The following is a 22,016-nucleotide window of genomic DNA, read 5'->3' as shown; positions in this document are numbered from 1 at the left end:
GCTCAAATCCATCGACATTGATTACACCGGATAGTGAAATTGAAAGAACTTTGCATCGGAGATTGAGAGAAGTTGGTGAAGGTTCAGGTACACAAAACATTGAAATTGAGGATAGAGAGTCTTCAATCATGGCCGAAGAGCGTCGCACTCTATCCGAATATGAAAGACCCCAATTCACGGGTGATGAGTTCAGTGTTCAAGCACCGTCAGTGGCATCCAACAACTTTGAAATTAAAGCAAGTACAATCGGCATGATCCAAAATTCAGTCCAATTTAATGGTCTTGCCCATGAGGATGTGCATGATCACCTTTCCCGGTTCCTCCAAATTTGCTCTACATTCAAGATCAATGGGGTGTCGGACGATGCTATCCGTTTGAGACTATTTCCATTCAGTTTGAGAGATGGAGCTTATCGTTGGCTTACCTCATTGTCTCCGGGATCTATTAAAACATGGAAGGACATGGTGGAGAAGTTCCTCGGAAGATATTTTCCGCCAAGCAAAGCGGCGAAGTTGAGGCAAGAAATTTCAGCCTTTAAACAAGGGGAGTCCGAAACATTGTTTGAAGCTTATGAGAGATTCAAGGATCTCCTTAGAAGGTGCCCCCACCATGGTTTTGCTTCATGGATGCGAGTACAAATCATTTACAATGGGCTAAATTATGCTACTCGCCAACTCATTGATGCCACGGCGGGCGGTTCCCTTAGCAACAAGTACCCCGATGAGGCCGAGCAATTACTTGAGTCAATGGCAAGCAATGAATCACATTGGGCCTCAAGGGGATCTTCCCAAAAGACTGCTGGGCTTTATGAAGTAAGTAGTGATAATGCCTTAGCCGCAAAGGTTGACGTGTTGACTCGAAAGATTGATCTTCTTATGGGCAGTAGTTCAAGGCCCGAATCGGTGCTAAGTTGTAGTACTTGCGGTGGTGGGCACGGTGCGGCCCAATGTCCGATTGCTAGCTCATCTGTTGCATCTGTTGAGAATGTGGACTACATTGGGGGGCAACGCAATCAAGGGAACCCATATAGTTCAACTTACAATCCGGGTTGGAAGAACCACCCAAATTTTTCATGGAACCAAGGCCAACAACAACAAAGAGGTGCACCACCTCAAGGATCTCAATTTCAACAACCGGCCATTGAGAAGAAGTTTTCCACTGAAGAGATCCTTGCCAAGTTCATGCTCAGTACCAATGATAGGTTCAATAATCTAACTAGTAGCATGGATGCACAATTTGGCAAGGTGAATGCTCAACTCACTCAGCACGCCGAACAGTTTAGTGAGATAGGTTCTATTTTGAGAAACCTCCAAGCTTCGGTGAAGTCACTTGAGTATCGAGTAGGGGAACTCACGAAGGCAAGTTCTGAATGTCCCCTAGGGTGTCTTCCGAGTAACACGGAAGAAAATCCAAGGAAGCACTTAAAGGCCATTGCTCTTAGAAGCGGGAAACAAGTGGAGACAAGGGTCGAAGTTGACCCAAGTGTCAAGAAAAGTGGGGTAGCCTCCGGGGAAGACCCCAAGCTAGTTGAAGAAAACAGTGAAAACAAAAATCTGGGTATAAATGACAAGTTCCAACAACAAGGACCAACAAAATCATCCGAGTATAAGCCTCCAATCCCTTATCCAACCAGATTGAAGCATGAGAAGGAGGATGTTCACTTCAGAAAATTCATGAGCATCTTCAAACAACTCCATTTGAACATCCCGATAGTTGAAGCGTTGACCCAAATGCCGAAATATGCCAAGTTTTTAAAAGAGCTCCTCACGAACAAGAGAAAGTTGGAGGAAGAGGGCACAGTTGCACTTACGGGGAATTGCTCGGCCATTCTCGAAAAGAAGCTCCCACAAAAGTTGAAAGATCCGGGAAGCTTCATTATCCCGTGCTTGCTTGAAGGTGGAATCCAAGAAAATGCTCTAGCGGACTCGGGGGCTAGCATAAACGTCATGCCCTACACCATGTATTTGAAACTTGGCTTGGATGAATTAAGGCCCACGAGGATGACTTTACAGTTGGCAGATCGATCAATAAGAAAACCTCGTGGGATTGTCGAAGATGTGATTGTGCGAGTGGATAAATTTGTTTTTCCGGTGGACTTCGTCATCATGGACATAGATGAAGATGTGGAGATACCACTAATTCTTGGCCGACCATTCCTCAGCACCTCGGGTGCCTTAATTGACTTGAAAGGAGGGAAGTTGACGTTAAGAGTCGGAGAAGAGGAAGTGGTGTACACTTTGCCAGCTGCCATGAAACATTCTTTAGATCATGATGACACACTTTATTTCGTTGATGAAACTGATAGGTTGATTTCTGATTGTGTGCAGGAGGTACTCTCTTTAAATCCTTTGGATGAATATTTGGGGGAGTTGGAGAACGAAGAAGAAGAAGAACCTCATCGTCATCCTCCAATTCACAATTTGAAGCCACCAAAAGAGAGGGTATCCTGTACTAATGCTAAAGAAAAAGAAAAAAAAGATTCATTTATGAAGAGAATGTGGAGGGAGATCCATGGGAGAAAAAAGAAAGGTAACAAGCTTCATCCTCCCACATCCCATGGAGGAAAGGTAAATTTTTTTCACCCTCTCCACTCATGAACAATTCGAGGTATTTTTCAATGTTGTCATTCAATCTACCGGAAGAAGCAACACTACAAGGGAAACCGGGGGTGGCTTCAAATTGTTTGAACCCCCATGAGGTAAGGAACAAGGTACGCCGGGGCTCGTGACGTTAAACAAGCGCTTCTTGGGAGGCAACCCAAGCATTCGGGGCATTTGTTTGCATTTTTCCGTATTTTTTTAGTTCTTAGTTCATTTCAATTTTTCGTATTTCTTTAGACTTGTTTGTTTTTTTGAATAAGTTCATGCTCATACACTTGGCACATTGCTCTCATCATTTTTATTGTGGTATATTTGTGCAACCTCTTGAGACACACATTTGTAGGTGTTAATTTATGTGCTAGATCGTCGTTTTATTCATTTTAGTCGTTTTTGTAGAAGTCGTCAAGCTTTCTTTTTCATTTTTACATCATTTGAGGCAGGTTTTCATGGATTTGATTGGCCTTTAAAGGTTTACGGCCATACTGGGTAGTATGGAGGCCGTCTAAGCTGACCACAGAGCCGATCCGGATGGCTCCGTGCCCACTTAGACGGCCCCCATACGGCCCCGTATGGGGGCCGTCCAAGTTGGCTGGATATCTCGGCCGAGGGGAGCTGCTCACTCAGACGGCCCCCATACGGCCCAGTATGGGGGCCGTATGGTGGCGGGGCTCCCCCCCTTTAAAGCCTCTCATCCTCCCTCTCTCTCTTCCACCTCTCATTTCTCTTCAACTCCACCGAAATTTCCTCTCCTTTCTCTCTCGATTCTTGGCCGAATCTCTTCATTTTTCTTCCAAAAACTTCTTCCGATCCATTGGAGACTTCGATCTAGTGATCTTACCCGAGTTTAAAGCTTGTTTTCTCAAGGTTTCGTCGGTATGCTTTTTCAATGCCCTAGTTTTATTCTTTCCATTTTTTGGGCATTCTTGAGACTTTTGCATGGAATTTCTTTAGCAATTTGCTTGGTTTGGATGATGTGAATGTTGTGAATGAATTTTCATTCAAATTTATGTACAAATTTTTCGATTCCATGATTATAGGGGAGACTCTTGCCGTGTGAATAGTGACCATATCGGCCCCCATACGGCCGTATGGTCCCAAAAACCCAATTTTTCATTAGTCTCCTCTATCTCTACCATGTTATTATGAGTTATCTTGTCTCCCTTTGAGCTTGATCAAAGTTTTTCTTCATTGTAGGGATGCCTAACACTAAAAGGCTCGCCTCCAAGCGCCCAAGAACTACCGAACCATCCTCTACACCTGATGAACCCGTCTTCAAATTGTCCCACCATCGAGAGAGATATGATAGATTGAAGACAAAACCATTTGGGACTTTGTGCTATCTTGATTGGGAACTTGTGGACAACCTTGGGTTTGCAAGTCAAGTACGGGATTGGCTCTGACGCAATTATTGGGATAAACTCTTTGACATTAACGAGCCAACCTTCCGTCAATTAACCTTGGAGGTCTTGAGTACATTTGAGGCGCGACAGGATGGAGGATCCGTGCGGAATAAGAAGATTGTCACCATCCGTTTTCAAGCTTTTGGAAGGAAGCGCACTATGCATCATTTGGACTTTGCCAAGTACTTGGGGATATATGATGATGATTTTATCAAATCCATGCCCGGCAAACGTCTTGAGCTTGATTTCCCGAGTGAGGTGGGTAGGAGCAACTATTGGGCGACTTTGGCGGGTGAAGATACGACCCGAAAGGCCTCACGCATGATCGACCCGGCACATAGATTCATTCATGCCTTGATTGCCCGTTCTCTTTGGGGCCGGACCGATAGCAAAGGGGTGGTCACCCAATCCGATATCTTTACGATGTATGGCATCTTTGAGAGGCGCCCTACTCACCTTGGCTACCTTGTCGCTGATGCATTCCTTCACCAGGGCTCGTATACTCGATTGGGAGCTATCTTTATTGGGCCCTATGTGACCAGATTGATCCGTGGCATGGGTTTGTTTGAGCAGACGCGAGGTATGACTATTGTAGGAGGTACGGCACCCCTCGGGAAAGCACACATACGGGCGATTGGCTTGGTGGTTGCTGAGCGCATGAGGGGCAGGCCCCCACAGCACCAAGCCACTGGTGAGTCCAGTCAACAGCAGACAGAGCACACAGAGTCAGAGCCTGAGGGCGCACCTATTCCTACCCCCGGTACTACTTCATTACCTGACTTCGACATGAGACTGAGGGGGATTGAGGGAGAGGTTCAGGGCGTGCGTCAGGAGCAGCGCGAGATCCGTGACCAGCTTCACCAGGTCCTTGAGGGACAGCGTCGACTCGAGGCAGATTTTCACCGTTTCATTACCTCATACTATGGTTCTGCCTCGCATACTCCTTCTGCCACCATGCCACCACCACCAGCACCGGATTGTGATGAGTAGCGGCTCGTTTGAGCATGGACACTTTTTATCTACTTTACTTTATTCTGTTATGTTTTATGTTTGTGTTTTGTTGAGTTGGCATGGATCTCTTCCTCCCAACTCTTGGTGTTGAACTTTATTTTGTTTTCATCTATGTATTTTGTTGACTTTTTCCCTAGTCTCTCCCTTTGTGTTTGTATTTGTGAATTTTTTTGTGGAATGATGATGTCCCCTTTTGTTTCCTCAGCAGGCATTGAGGGAATTTGGTGAGCTTTCCTAGTTTTTAATGGAGGTCGGACAAGACGTGTATTGCTCACCACACCTTTTGTCTAGTCCCACCTCACGACGAACACAAGATAAACCGGGGAAGTTTTGTTTTTCACCCTCCTCTATTATTATTTGCATTGGCCCTTCTTACATGTCTTTCATGATTAGTGTACATTGAGGGCAATGTACAACACTAAGTGTGGGGATGGGTGCATTTCATGTTTTAGGAACATTGTTTACATGCTAGTGTTACCAATGATGGTTTTATTCATTCTTGTAAGATTCTTTTAGCTTGGACTAATGATGGATGTGAGTTACTTGTTTTTATGCTTTATTGAATCCTGTTTCACCCCATAGTATTGTCTTGTGCACTGAATTTTTTGTCGATGCCCTGGGAATAGCCAATGTGACTACTCTAACTCTCTTTTATGCTTAACACACTACTTTGAGTACTTGGCCTTAGAACACTAAGTTCTATCCTTCAATGTTTTCTTAAGAACTTCTAAGTCTTGTTGAGCTAATCCGAGTTTTGTGGCATGTAGTGTACTCTGAAGATGTGATCTAGGGTGAGAGTGAAAGTGACCAAAATAGGGTACCCGGATATTGTTCTGCCTAGGATAATCATTTCAAGTGCAAAACCCTCTATAATGCTTTCTAACTAATGCATTAACGAGTCTTGGAGATCCTTCAATACATTGTCCAAAATCTAAGGTCAACCATGCCTAACTCTATACATGTCCCGGAGGAGAAATTGAACAATCTGTTAACCTCGTACTCGCATAGAATCACAATGAGTTCTAGGGATTCCAAGTGATAAATCCTCTTCCTAAATGTAAACCTAACCCTTTGGTCTAGGTGGAAGGTCCCTAGTCACAATTAAGCCCTAGGTGCTAAAATCACTTTAATGCTTCACTCTATTACCTCTACAACTAAGCCCGAGCTAAAGGTCATCCCTTATCCCATTCACTCTACTATGACCGTAAAGAACTCGAGGAAATAGAGGCAGGATAATTCACATCAGAGGAGAAAGGGGATGCTCCGCTACCTCTCGACTCATCCACTCAACCCTCTCCAATCTAGCTTTGTCTAACTCTCGTGGTGTGTCAATCACTCACAAGGGTTAGCAATAAGAATCCTCAACCATAGTGTCACTCTAATGCAGTATTCACACAATCAAGCATTCAAGATTGGAACTCAATTAAAACATCAATTAATGAAAACACAATGAAAGGTTTAATGAAACAAATATATCCTTCAGTTCACAAATCCAAGTACCCACTAAGGGGTTTATCTCTCCATGGAGCTAGTTATAATCAATGAAATCAAATGTAAAAGCATGCAATCCATAGAAAACCTCCTCGATAGTCGTGATGATGGTCTTGTGGAGAAGCCTCTACTCGTCCAAGGGTCCCTTTGTCTGGCCTACGATACATCTCGCCGGATCGGTGCTGACGAAAGCTCTCCCACTAACCTTCTTCCAAATGGAGCGCGATGTCGGAGCCGTAGAACCTCTCCTTAGCCAATCCTTAGCCAATATCTCTCCAAACCCTAGCTGACACCCCCTCTCAAGTTGGGGAACAGATGGAGAAAAGAATGTCCAAATCGAGGCTGAAATCGGCCTTAAATAGGGCTGGAATCGGGAATCCAGACGCCCCTATGGATTCACCACATGGGCTTTTGGGAAAATGCATTTCCACACGGCCGTGTGGTGATAAGTGTCTAAATGTAGGTGTTTTCATATATGTATCGTATGCACTTTGCATGTATTTTGTGAGGTTTGATGCCCGTTTCGCGCTTAATCGTCTATTATTTGCTTTGTAGGGCATATGGAAGCCATGGAGAACAAGAAGATATCATTTTGGAAAAAAGAGAAGAAAACAGGAATTTCATACTACCCCCATACTACCCAGTATGGGGGCCGTATGCACTGTAGCAGAGGATTGATTTGGTGTTCTGTCCAGATTTTCATACTACCCAGTATACGGGGCCGTATGGAGGTTGTATGCACCCCGTATGGAACGCGAATCTAGGGTTTCTGAGTGCTATACGACCCCTATACGGCCCGTATGCCTCAGGGGGGTATATATACTCACTTTTAGGGCTGATTAGAGGACTTTTTGCTGGCCGACTTTTGGGAGATCATTTGGGAGATTTTGGGCGACCTTGGGGAGGAGAAGAAGGGCAAGAAAGCTAGAAGATCATTCAAGCCCAAGGTCCAAGGCTCTCAAGGCAAGAAGGCAACATCATTCAAAGGGGAGATCGATCACGATTTGAAGGAAGGAGAACCGCGGCTAGAGGAAGCGTCATTCGGCATTCCTTTGGCGGGGGAAGCGTCATTCGGCATATTCTCGCCTCATCCTTCACCATTTCATCTAGGGAGTATCATACTATGCCTTTGTTTCATGTTTTGCTTGATTGTATGCTTTGTTACGAGATGATGACACACTAGACCCCCAAGGCCACCGGGTGTTGGTGAACCTTGGGGGGTTTTTATCATGTATTTTGGATGATTACTTGTTAATTCTATGCTTGGGTATTTTTGAGATCTAATCCATTGTTTTCATGCTAAGTGTTACACTAAGGAGAAATCCGTAGCTCTTTTATGAATGATGCATGTAGATGTGACTTGCTCGCATGTATTAGGTCATGAATGGATTAGAAGGGGGATGCTTGTATCATCACGCCGAGAAATTGGGTGTTTGGTAGCCCTCCATGTAGGTTTAATCCGAAGAAGAGTAGGTTTATTCCTAAGCGAGATTTCCTTGTACTTAATGCAATCGTAGGAATGTAGATTTGGAAGAAACTCCTATCTATGTTCATATGGGATTAGGGTTCAATCGCCGAGAAATTGGGGTTGTTCTAATCTTGGAATCTCATGGTCCAATTTACCCTCGCATCTTTAAATCATCATCCATGTTGCATGATAACCCCTCAAGGGGATCCACATCCATAGGCCTTTGCACTTCATTGATTCTCTTGCTTGCTTATTGCTTGTTCTCTCTAATTTGCTAGCAAATCTTGTGTTTAGTTTTATTTGTATTTAGTAGAGTAAATCCATCACTTAAGATCTTAGGCTAGATAATAGCTCGAGAAGGAGTAATAGGAGATCCTTAGCCCCGTGGAATACGATCCTCGTGTCTTTGCACGAGGTATTACTTGGCGATCCCGTACACTTGCGGGGAAGCGATCATGTGGATTCTCTAGAAATCACCTTTCTCCACCGGCTTTAAACAGTACTTGCTACAGTGAATTGCTACATTGTTTGCTGCATTACCCTGCTACAGTACTATCCTGAAATACTCCCGAATCCATGGTCTCATCGAGGTAACGTAAACGGGCACACGTTTATGTCGTAGATCACTTTGCTTCTTCGATAAACATCTACATTGGTGGAGATCTTGCTATACATGCACAAGTCTGAATACTTGGATTTGACTGTCTTTGTGCCCCTCCAAATCATTGTGCTGACTTGAATACGAGCAGGTTAGCACACATTCTCGCATCTTGAACCCGACTTATGTCTTCACGTTTGATCCTTCTCAAGATTTCTTCCAAATGGTGCATTCACGATCTACATTGGCTTGTTTCTCTAACATTCAGCTTTACAACCCTATATGAATGAAAGTAACATAAATGCATACATATTAGCGCTAAAACCTAATAAAAGTAAAGCTCATCATAAGGAAAGAACACTTCATATTCTTGTCACACAAGCACTTATCAATGTGCCAGACCTGGCTGGCAGTGGGTGAAGGACGGATCGATTAAGGTGAGAATCGTGAGGTTCATGAGAAAGATTGGCCGAATTTCAATTCATGAAATCTTTTTTTAAAAGAAATTAATAAATTAAAGGGGTGGGCTAGCCTGCCCAAAGCCGACCTAGCCCAACCTAGGACCCTAGCCCAAATGGGTTGACCAGTTTTGTCTCGCTTCCAAATGGGCCTAAAAAAGGCTAACCCAACTAGCCAATTTTTGTTGGCGAGGCGGGCCAGCTGACGAGTTAGGCTCATTTTAACAGCTCTAGTCACAGGGGATCCGGTGAACCTTGGGATAAACTTACTTGTATGGATGTTGTGATTTACTTCTAGTGATTTTGATTTGATTTGTGATTTAAGCTTTGTGTTCTTTGATGTCTTGTTTTGCATGAAAACTCTACGATTCAACTTCTAGGTTGTAGGTGGTTGTGTTACCATCGCCCTTGTACTAGACTCACTTAGCTTGGAAGGGATTCATGTATGAATACACTGTGAGCATCTAATATTCCATACCCCTCCAACCATTAGGATTGGACCTAGGTATTGAGTATCGGCCGTGATTACAGATTTTACTAGTTGTAATGCAATCATAGAAGGATTTGGTCGAAAGATATTCCAAGCCAATACTTATATGGGATTAGGGGTTATCACCATGACCATCGGGGTAACTTACTTTAGGATATCTCTTGGCCCAAAACCACCATTGCTTGTGTAATTCTAGCATCCTTCTAGCTTTAGTAGTCCTAAGGGGATCCTCACCCGGGGCTTGGTACTTTCATTGTTAATTGCTTCCTTAATGTGCTTACGTGGTGTACCTTAGTCCAACTTGTCTATAGTTATCTCTCTTGTTAGTTTTCTTATTTTGTTTTAAACCTACCTTTGTTAGACTAAACAATGTCGTCTAAGAGGAAGTAATAGCAGCTCTTGGGGGAATACGACCCTCTCGTGCTTACACAAGAGGTATTACTTGATGAGGCATGCACTTGTGGATCTCATCAGTATGCTTAACGATGTCTCTAATGGTTTTATTTAATAGTGTTGTACAAGTAAACTAAAGATAGAACATAAATGATTAGGCTATTAATTAAGTGAAAAGGAAGTAATATTAGCCTCTCACTATTTCTGGGGAAATACGACCCTCATGCTCACCCACGAGGTATCACTTGATGATCTGTACACTTGCGGTATCACAAACCAATTGTAGTATTAAGCGCATACTTGCATGTTTATATATTAGCATAATCTACACAACCCATAAGTGTTTGTTAGTACTCTCTCCCTTATCTAGGTGAACAAAAGTGATTATCAAATTCTAAATTTGAAAAGAAACAACAACTATATACCTGATTCAAAGAATGCAAACATAGGGATGAAGAAAAGATTAATTTCATGAAAATGACACTTCAAGTAAGAATTCATTTTCTTGTTAAGTGTGAAAAACTTCTAATTTAATGAATCTTGATTTTAATTTGCCTAGATCATTGGACCATGAAGATTCCTTACATAAGCTAGCCCTTATCTCTAAGTGAATAATTCTTAAAAATTTAAGAATAGGTATTTTGCAGATTTTCCTTATGAAATGCGTTATATTTTTTGAACCTCTCTATTAGTTCACCCTATTCCAAAGAGTTCTTATCACTTTTACTCTACGGAGTGAAATCAAAGTCTTTTAATTATGGGAGATCTCACACACACTTGGGTTCTATTTAACTAAGTGCATCCTCAATCATATTATCGGGGTCTCGTGAACTAAACCTATACTCACAAGTTTAGGCTCTCACAATCTAAATTCATGGATTAAGTATTGCACAAATAAATCTCAATATCAATCAGAATTAGAATATTAAAAAAGAAGCTAAGAAATTGAATTACAGCAAAAGTTCCTCAAGTTCAAGCACCAAGAAGATGCTTAAATACTTATGAATTTAAAGTTTATTCAAAATTCAATAGTTTTATAAGAAAACAAAGGTTCCACGGAAAACTCCCTGTAGTTATTAAAGTTTTAATGATGAAACACATGATCTCTTTTAAAGATTGATCTTCCCTACAAATTCTTCCTTGCCACTCCACTTGTATATAGATTGGGAATCATATACCTCCGAAGAATACTCCAAGAGGTGGTGAGAACTCTCTGGATTCATCCTTAAGAAGCTTTCTGATAAGTGCTTATGTATGCATGTTAATTAGTATATTTTAGTTACATTTAGCATTGTTTTCTAACACGATCGAAGTAATAAATCCCAGGTGAGTGGGTATCGTATCCACAGGGAGTAGAGAATAAAAATACTTAAATTGTTTCTTAACCAAGTGAAAGATGAATAATGGTTTTGTTAACAAGATGTAATTTAAACAATAATAAAAGAGACAAGAAAGAGAAGCACAAGTAAAAGGGAGGTAAGGCAATCGATATAAATGGGGTACTCGGATATTGTTCCACCTAGGACGATCTATTCAAGTGCAAAACCCTCTATTATGCTTCCTAACTAATGCATTAATAAGTCATGGAGATTCTTCAATACATGGACCCAAATCTAAGGTCAACCATGACTGACTCTATACATGTCCCGGAAGAGAAATTGAATAATGTCAACACCTCGCACTCGTACAGAATCGCAATAAGTTCTAGGGATTCCAAGTGATAAATCCTCTTCCTAGATGTAGACCTAACCCTTTAGTCAAGGTGGAAGGTCCCTAGTTACAATTAAGCCCCAGGTGCTAAAATCACTTCAACGCTTCACTCCGTTGCCTCTGCAACTATGCCCCAGCGGAAGGTCATCCCTTAGCCCATTCACTCTACTATGACTGCAAAGAACTTTAGGAAATGGAGGTAGGTGATAAGTGCTTGTGTGATAAGAATGTGAAGTGTTCTTTCCTTATGATGAGCATTACTTTTATCGGGTTTTAATGCTAATATGTGTGTATTTATTTTACTTTCATGCAGATGGGTTTGTGAGGCCGAATATTATAGAAAGTAGCCAATGTGTATCGTAAATGCATCATTTGGAGGAAATCTTGAGAAGGTTCAAATTTGAAGACATAAGTCATGTTCGAAATGCGGGAATGTGTGCCAACCTCTTTGTATTCAAGTTAGCACAACGATTTGGAAGGGCACAAGGGCAGTCACATTCAAGCATTCCGGCTTGTGCATGTATAGCAAAATCTCCACGAACATGTCCATTATTGAAGAAGCAAAGTGATCTACGACGTAAATGTGTGATGCCTGTTTATGTTACCTCGATGAAAGTATGGATTCGGGAGTGTTTCTGGCCGGTACTATAGCTGGGCACTGTAGTAAACACTATAGCAGGTACTGTTCATAGCCGGCCGAAGAAGGATGAAAATAGAGAATCCACACTGGCGTGCGTTAATTCCACACGCCCGTGTGAAAAATCCACACGGGCACCCACAAGGGCATGTGGATTCCTGATTCCAGCCCTTTAAAAGCCGATTTAAGCCCCGATTTCAGGATTCTTTTCTCCATCTTTTCCCCAACTTGAGAGAGAGCGGCGACTAGAGTTTTGAGAGGTATTGGCTAGGGATTTGGAGAGGTTCTATGGCTCTGACATCACGGTCCATTTGGAAGAAGGTTAGTGGGAGAGCTTTCATCGGCACCGATCCGACGAGGGGTATCCTATGCCAGACAAAGGCATCCTTGGATGAGTAAAGGACTCTTCACAAGACTATCACCACGACTATCGAGGGGGTTTTCTATGGATTCTTTGCTTTTACATTTGATTTCATTGATTGCAATTAGCTCCATGGAGAGCTAAATCCCCTAGTGGGTACTTGGGTATTTGTGAACCCTAGGATGTATTCATTTTATTGAACGTCTTTATTATGCTTTCAATTAATTGATGTTTTATTTGAGTTCCAATCTTGAATGTTTGATTGTATGAATGCTCTCTTAGAGTGATAGTAGGGTTGAGAGTGAGAGTTCTTGTTGGTAACCTATGTGAGTAATTGACACACCACGAGAGTTAGACAAAGCTTGATTGGAGAGGGTTGAGAGGGTGAGTCGAGAGGTAGCAGAGCGTCCCTTTTTTCCTCTGGTATGATGTATTATACCTCCATTTCCTCAAGTTCTTTGCGGTCATAGTAGAGTGAATGCGCTAAAGGATGACCTTCCGCTGGGGCTTAGTTGCGGGTGCAACGGAGTGAAGCGTTGAAGTGATTTTAGCACCTGAGCTTAACTGTGGCTAGGGACCTTCAAACTGGACTAAAGGGTTAGGTCTACATCTAGGAAGAGGATTTATCATTTGGAATCCCTAGAACTCATTGCAATTCTATATGAGTGTGAGGTTGAGAGGTAATTTAATTTCTCCTCTGGGACATGTATAGAGTTAGGCATGGTTGACCTAGATTTGGGACCACGTATTTAAGGATCTCCATGACTCATTATTGCATTAGTTAGAAAGTATAATAGAGGGTTCTTGCACTTGAAATGATTGTCCTATGCTGAAGAATATCCCGATACCCCATTCATATCGATTGCCTTACCTTCTCCTTTACTTGCTCTCTCTTTCTTGTTCTTTTACTTTTGTTATTTCAAATCTCGTCACATATATCACTATTTATCTTTCACTTAGTTAAGAAACAATTTAATTGTTTTTATTCCCTACTCCCTGTGGATACGATACCCCACTCATCTGGCATTTTATTACTTTGACAAATCTGTGCACTTGCGGGACATACGCAATGGGCGTTGTCAAGTTTTTGGCGCCATTGCCAGGGAGTATGCGTTTAGAGATACTTTGCACTTTGTTTTCTTGGCTATTCATTCATTCAATCTAGTTCATTTCTTCTTATTCTATCATCGTTCTGATTTTTTTTCTTTTTTTTGGTGTAGCTCTAGGTTATGACCAGAGGGAACCCCTAAATATTGATTGAAGGAGATCCCGAGCTTGAACGTACACTTAGATAAAAAGGGAAAGAACCTGTGCAACAACCATATAATCTAGATGATTTAGAAGTACAAGAATCTGAAAACATGGTAGAACAAAATGAGTAACAACAGACATTATCCGATTATGCCAAACCTTCAGAATTAGGGACATAATCGAGTATTGTGCATCCCCCGATTACAGCTCAGAACTTTGAGCTAAAGCTGGCATTCATCCACATGTTGCAGCAATCTGTATGTTCAATGGTTTGGATGATGAGGATCCAAACAGTCATATAGAGAACTTTCTCAAGGTATGTGATATGCTTAAGATAAATGGGGTGACGGATGATGACATCAAGTGAGAGCCTTCCCATTTTCCTTAAAGGTGAGAGCGACGTAGTGGCTACACTTATTACTAAGAGCATCGATTACCACATGGGAGGAGATGGTAGAAGCTTTTTTTGCCCGTTATTTCCCTCCCAGAAAATCTGCAAAGCATAGGAATGAGATCTCGCCCTTTATACAGTCAGAATTGGAGTCTCTATTTGAGACGTGGGAAAGGTTCAAGGAGATCCTGAGAAAGTGCCTGCAACATGGATTCCGGGAGTGGATGACTGTTCAGACCTTTTACAACAGGTTGAAACTGAGAATATGGCAACTCTTGGATACGGCATCAGGAGGTACCTTAGGTAGCAAGACCCCCGGTGAGGCCCATCAACTAATTGAAGAAATACAGTTAAATAGCTACCAATGGAATGCTAGGGAGAAGAAAAAGATGGCCGGGCTCCAAAAGATAGATGTAGTAACTTCATTGGCGGCTCAAGTGGAATCATTGAGTAATAAGTTAGATCTTCTAACTTCGAATAGAGTGATGGCCGTGACTACTTGCACCAGGTGTAGTGGAGGACATGCCCCCTCTGATTGCCCGATCTCTATTAGTGATGCATCTTCGGCTGAGAATGTCAGATTTGTGGGTAATGCAATGAGGAACCAAGGGAATCCATATAGTAACACCTACAATCCAGGTTGGAAGAATCATCCCAATTTTTCGTGGAGCAAACAAGGTCCACAAAAGGCCACGAGGCTGTAGGGTTTCTAACAACAACAAGCCCCAAACATGGAAAACCGAGTTTCAGGTTTGGAGACCCGAATGACCAATTTAGAGAAGGCCTTGACTAGGTTTGAGCAATCGTCAAATACAAGGTTTCAATCAGTCGAGGCTATACTTTGCAACCACACCGCCTCTTTGCACAATCTTGAAAGTCAAGTAGGGACAGATTGTGAAGTCTCTACCAGAAAGGCTACAAGGAAGCTTGCCGAGTAATATCGAGACCAATACTATAGAGCATGTGAAGGCGATCACTTTGAGAAGTGGTCATGAAGTTGAAGGTAGTGTTCCGAGTGAGAGGCCCAATAAACACGCACCCAAGGTTATGGAGGTTGAGGAGGGAGCAAGCAAAGAGAAGGAGGTGGCACCCCCATCTTTCAAGCCAAGAATCCCTTATCCATCTAAATTGAAGAATGACCAAGGGGATGAACAGTACAAAAAATTCCTGAGTTTGTTCAAGCAACTCCACATCAATATTCCTTTTGTTGAGTTATTGGCCCAAATGCCTAAGTATGGAAAATTCTTGAAGGACTTGTTGTCTAACAAGAGAAAGTTGGAGGAGAGTGCTTCAATGAACTTAGATGTGTCTTGCTCGGCGGTGTTGCAAAAAACACATGCCAAACAAGAAGAAAGACTCGGGAAGCTTCATCATTTCGTGTAATATTGGGAATTTGGGTGAAGAAATGGCATTGGTGGACTCAGGGGCCAGTGTCAACGTAATGCCATACATCTTCTTTTAGAAGCTAGGCTTGGGCGAGCCTAGACCCACTCGGATGACTTTACAATTGGTGAATCGAATGGTGAGACAACTGAGGGGTATCATCAAAGATGTGCTTGTCAAGGTAGACAAGTACATTTTCCCTTTAGATTTTATGGTGCTAGACATCGATGAGGATGCGGATATACCTTTGATTCTTGGGAAACTGTTATTGCGGACTTTCAAGGTATTGATTGACATGGACGGCGGGGAGCTAACATTGAGAGTTTGACATGATAAGCTCACATACTGCCTTGCTGAAGCCACGTGGCATTCTCTTGATTTCAATGATGCTTTGTATTTTCTAGACACTACTATTGAGATTGTTGATGAATACATGCAGGAAAAGTTCAATCCGTACCTGTACGAGGGTTTGTTCGAACAAGAGGTGGAAAACGAAAAAGTCATCATGCTTAGTTTGACTGAAGAAGTACCATCTACTCCAAGGATCCTGAAGAAGATGCTTTGGAAGATGAAGAGGGCGAGGAGACGCCACCAGAAATGATCCAAGGTTGTTGGAGATGCACGTGGACCAAACAAATTTGATGCACCATTGCTAGGTGGTCCCAAGCACGATAACTTCCCCTCTACCTTCAAGAGACTTTGTTCATCACGCTTTCAAGCTATAGGTCAGAGGGCAACCTTCATCTATAAACCCCCATGAGGTAATACAAGGTACGTCAAGCTTAGTGACGTAAAACAAGCCCTTCTTTGAAGGTAACCCAAGTTTTTAATGTTCTAGTTTTTAGCTAGTATTTGTATGAATAAGGCTTTAAGTGTTGGTGTCTTGATTCTTAGATGCTTTTGCTGTGATTTTCTTATGGACATTATGGTGTTATCATGTGCCTAATCATGTGTGGCGAAGAATCTTGGTTGTTTGAGCGTGTTTTTTTGGTGTTTTCTCTGGTTAAAAATTGCTTTGTCAGGCAGGCTCTGAGTGTATATCTGTGTTCATGAATTTTCTATAGAGCATGCAAAGTTTTCTAACTGTCCAAAAAAAACCCACGCCCGTGTGGAATTTTTGCACGGGCATGCGTTTTCGTTCAAAGCTCATCCAGAGATGGCACAGGAGCGTGGGCTCACCCTTGTGAGCGACCTTGTGATTTCCGCATGCCCGTGGGTAATTTTCGCACGGGCGTACGTTTTCCTGCAGAGACTTGGCAACTTATCCCAAGAGCTTACAGGGCCATGGACTCACCCCTATGGGTGAACTTGTCAAAAACACACGGCTGTGGGTAATTTTTGCACGCCCGTGTGAAACTCTGCAGAAGAGCTCTCTCCATCCCCAGAAGGCACAAAGGCATGTGCTTGTACCTGTGAGTTGGACCTGTTAATGTCCACGCCCGTGCGTAATTTCTGCACGGACGTGCGGAACACTTAGCGATTTTTCTCGCTTGCACAGAGAAGCCACAGGGGCGTACGACTGCCCCTGTGGGTCAGGCGCATGGGCGTGGGTATTTTCTGCATGCCCATGTTGTCGCGTTCAGAGAGATTGAGTGTTATCTCGAGAGCGCACAGGGGCGTGCGTCTGCCCTGTGGCACTCACCTGTGGAGGCGCACGGGCATGGGTAATTTGCGCACGCCCAAGCGGATGTACATAACGCCAAGAGGCGCGAGTTCCTTTTAAAGGATCACTGTTCCTCTTCATCCTAACATTCTCCATTCATCTGAGAGCACTCTCACATTGTTTCCAGACCTCGCATTGCTAATTTGGAAGGAATTTTACTTGGTTTTCCGACCGATTCAAGGTTTTCAATCTTAACTCGTCGGTAAGCCATATCTTTTGTTTTCTTCACCAATTCTTGATTTTAATCGATGAAACTAGTTAATAATGCTTCATTTCTACAATTAGAATGATTATGCATGTTTAGAATGAAGTTAGAAGTAATTTAACAGTGTATTTTTGGATTTTTTACAAGGCCGTGCATTTTTCACGCCCTGTGGATCCACACGGGCGTGCGGAAATTCCACATGACCATGTGGATTTCTGCAGCATTACTTAATTAACTAGTTTGATCGATTTTCTTTCAAATTTTGTAGTTTATGGCACGTCAGTCAAAGAAACAGGCCGAGAAATGGCCGCGTGAGTTGTCCCCCGAGGCTGAGAACATGAGATTCACTATCCCCGAGCATTAGGCTCATTTTGAGCGGCTGTCGAGACTTCGGTTCGGACAGACTCAATTCCTGGACACGAGCATATTTAGAGATTTACAGTAGGGAGATGAGTTCACAGATGAGGTCAAGGATCTCGTTTCGCTTGGTGGATGGACGCAGTTATTCTCGACTACGGAGCCAGCCATTCGTGAGCTTACACTTGAGGTCTTATTGTCATTTGAGTTCGATAGATCTTTTGCGAGATTCGACAGCCTCGACGCTGTTCAGTTCAGAGCATTTGGATATTATCATAACATGAGCATTACTCAGTTTTAAGTTTGGCTTGGCTTGTACGAGGAGGCATTTACAGACACTAAGGGGTATTCCAAGTTACCAACGGATTACCCTGGAGAGTTAACCCAGAAGAGAGCTTACCGAGCGTTGTGTGGTTAGGGCTAATATGAGCCAGGGGTGTCCAAAGCCACGTGTCTTTCCTAACCTACGTATCAATATTTACACGCCATTCTGAGCAGGACGGTGAATGGATGTGGTGATAGCACTAGCGTTCTGAGTCAATAGGAGCTTTTGTACTTCTATTCGATGGTGCAGCTCATACTGATTCATCTAGGGCACATCATCGTAGAGTACATTCGATATCAGGGGCAGTATGCCAAATTGGCAGTGATCTTCTCGGGCCCCTACATTACGAAACTAGTTTTGGGCATAGGTTTCTTCGATGCGATTCGCGGGGCCGAGAAGACGAGAACACCGGCGCCCCTGAGCCTGGAGACGATGAGATTGATGGGTATGGTCCGCAGGGTTCGGACGGGAGTTTATGCATTGGTGCTATCAGCTCCAGATATAGTTGAGGATGAGGATGATGATGGCGAGGCTTCTTAGCATGCTCCCGAGCCTCAGCTAGCACTGATGGAGGCCGAGGCACCTCCGGTGGCAGAGGACCCACCCCCATGATCGCTTTGAGAGGCTCGAGAGTGATGTGGGGGTGATACGGACAGAGGTCACTGAGGTTCGAGCAGAGATTGCTGAGATTAAGGCTACCCAGGCCGTAGAGTATACAGAGTTTATTGCACGTTTCGACACATTATAACAGATTTTAGAGCGAGACGTCGCCTCATCATTTGTCTTGCAGCTGAGGACTCCTCAGGCGCCTCCGGCATCACTACCACCACCTCCACCAGCACCCTTTGATCTAGCACCCACAGCAACAGAGGAGCCAGAGCGCGACACCGACACTTGATTTATTTTCTTTTATTTTATTACTTTTTGCATTTTATTTTGGACTTCTATACTCAAAAAGGACTTTCCTTCTGAGTTTATCTTCATTTTGTGGTCTCGAGTTGTATTCATTGCCTTATCTTTTATATACTCGAGTTGTTTTTGTTTCATTGAGCTTCACTGAACCCTCTCATATATGCGTGCAGATGGTCTTGTCAACATGGGAATTAAGAACTTGTCATGGGCACGGCCAATGGTGCTTTGGCACTTGGCCGTGTGTGCCTCACAACCCGTTGGAACATCACTACTAAGGATTTAGCTCCATCAAATACAACACTAGGAGTCAGGGGAGTATTGTTTTGATTGCTTCTCCCCCATTTGTTCTTGATTGATATAAATTATGAGTGATCTTGCATGTGTACATTGGGGACAATGTACATCTTAAGTGTGGGGGGAGTTTTATAGTGCACACATCTCTTTTATATTAATTTTGATTGATATACATGCTCACATAGCCAATGGCGGTTCACCTGAGTTGCAATGATTGTATTCTTGAGTTTAGGAAAATTTTTAACATTGATTGTCTTCATGCTCTATTTTTTGCTTGAATTTGTAGGAATTTTTGCCTGATTGACACTTGTTGCACTACTCACACATTAAACTCTTTTGGAAACTCAAGTTCGATGTTAAAGGGACTAGTTATTGTTGTTTCTTTTGTTATTTATGAAAAAAAAATTGTGAAATGAAAAGAAAGAATAAAATAGTTTTATTGTTTATTTGCTTATTGGGTGGAAAGAGCTACCACCTATGAAGTACAGACCTACTCTCATAAGTCGGATACTAGTTATGCCCTAATGAGAGAAAGAGCTATCTCATAGGATGAGTGAAAGCTAACACTCCGGTAGAAAGAGCTACCACCTTGAAAGTGTGAAAGTCACCTTAGAGGCCGCGTGGGAAAGGGCTACCTTAGAGGATGTGTAACGCTACTACCATCCTTAAATTTTTGTTACTTTTTGTAGATAAATAAGTCCCTTGTACTTAGAACTTTGAGGAGTATACTTGGGTTGTTTTGAGTGAGTTCACACAATTACACGATTTTAGGTTTGTTGTCCTTTTTGATTCAAGTTTTTAGCTAGCCATTGATTTTTCATATTTAGTATTGAAATTTCCCTTACTTGTAGAATGCTCTCTTTGTATGCTTTGGTGAGCCTAAGGCCAAGCACTTCCAATATTTCTGTCATCTATGCACATAATGTTTTAATTTTTGCTTGAGGACAAGCAAAAGCTTAAGTGTGGGAGAGTTTGATAAGTGCTTGTGTGATAAGAATGCAAAGTGTTTTTTCCTTATGATGAGCATTACTTTTATCAGGTTTTAACGCTAATATGTGTGTATTTATGTTACTTTCATCCAAATGCGGTTGTGAGGCCGAATATCACAGAAAAAAGACAATGTGGATCGTAAATACATCATTTGGAGAAAATCTTGAGAAGGTTCAAACGCAAAGACATAAGTCGGGTTCAAAATGCGGGAATGTGTACCAACCTCCTCTTATTCAAGTTAGAACAATGATTTGGAGGGGCACAAGGGCAGTCACATTCAAGCATTCCGCTTGTGCATGTATAGCAAGATCTCCACCAACATGTCCATTATTAAAGAAGCAAAGCAATCTACGACGTAAATGTGTGCCCATCTACGTTACCTCGATGAAAGAATGGATTCAGGAGTGTTTCAGGCCGGTACCTCGTATTCAAGTTAGAACAATGATTTGGAGGGGCACAAGGGCAGTCATATTCAAGCATTCCGGCTTGTGCATGTATAGCAAGATCTCCACCAACATGTCTGTTATTGAAGAAGCAAAGTGATCTACGACGTAAACGTGTGCCCGTCTACGTTGCCTCGATGAAAGAATGGATTCAGGAGTGTTTCGGTCCGGCACTGTAGCAAAACATTGTAGTAGGTACTATTCACAGCCGGCTGAAGAAGGATGAAAACAGAGAATCCACATGGGCATCCACATGGGCGTGCGGATTCCTGATTCCAGCCCTTTAAAAGCCCATTTCAGCCCTGATTTTAAGATTCTTTTCTCCATCTTTTCCCCAACTTGAGAGAGGGTGGCGACTAGGGTTTTGAGAGGTATTGGTTAGGGATTTGGAGAGGTTCTATGGCTCTGACATCGCGCTCCATTTGGAAGAAGGTTAGTGGGAGAGCTTTCGACGGCACCGATCCGGTGAGGTGTATCCTAGGACGAACAAAGGCACCCTTGGACGAGTAAAGAACTCTTCACAAGATCATCACCATGACTATCGAGGGGGTTTTCTATGGATTCTTTGCTTTTACATTTGATTTCATTGATTGTAATTAGCTCCATGGAGAACTAAGTCCCCTAGTGGGTACTTGGATATTTTTGAACCCTAGGATGTATTCGTTTCATTGAACCTCTTTATTATGCTTTCAATTAATTGATGCTTTATTTGGGTTCCAATCTTGAATGCTTGATTGTATGAATGCTCCCTTAGAGTGACACTAGGGTTGACAGTTCTTGTTGGTAACCCTTGTGAGTGAGTGACACACCACGAGAGTTAGACAAAGCTAGATTGGGGAGGGTTGAGAGGGTTAGTCGAGAGGTAGCGGAGCGTCCCCTTTCCCCTCTGGTGTGATTCATTCTACCTTTATTTCCTCAAGTTCTTTCCAGTTACAGTAGAGTGAATGGGCTAAAGGATGACCTTCCGCTGGGGCTTTGTTCCGGGTGCAACAGAGTGAAGCGTTAAAGTGATTTTAGCACCTAGGCCATAACTATGGCTAGGGACCTTCAACCTGGACCAAAGGGTTAGGTCTACATCTAGGAAGAGGATTTATCATTTGGAATCCCTAGAACTCATTGCGATTCTATATGAGTGTGAGGTTGAGAGGTTATTCAATTTCTCCTCTGGGACATGTATAGAGTTAT

General features: G+C 42.7%; 2 non-coding genes across 2 annotated transcripts; both read right to left on the bottom strand.

Annotated features, from left to right (window-relative positions):
- Positions 1–509: 509 nt before the first annotated feature.
- LOC120272822 lies at positions 510–616 on the bottom strand. Its single transcript, XR_005540357.1, has one exon. It is a non-coding gene; the product is annotated as a small nucleolar RNA R71 (small nucleolar RNA).
- Positions 617–14,366: 13,750 nt separating this feature from the next.
- On the bottom strand, positions 14,367–14,473 carry LOC120272945. The gene has a single exon (XR_005540476.1). It is a non-coding gene; the product is annotated as a small nucleolar RNA R71 (small nucleolar RNA).
- Positions 14,474–22,016: the final 7,543 nt, after the last annotated feature.

Source organism: Dioscorea cayenensis, chromosome 11 (genome assembly GCF_009730915.1).
Source record: "Dioscorea cayenensis subsp. rotundata cultivar TDr96_F1 chromosome 11, TDr96_F1_v2_PseudoChromosome.rev07_lg8_w22 25.fasta, whole genome shotgun sequence".
Taxonomy (NCBI): Eukaryota; Viridiplantae; Streptophyta; class Magnoliopsida; order Dioscoreales; family Dioscoreaceae; genus Dioscorea; species Dioscorea cayenensis.
Note: the sequence above shows the minus strand (reverse complement) of the source record. Positions and strands in the feature narration are given on the sequence as shown.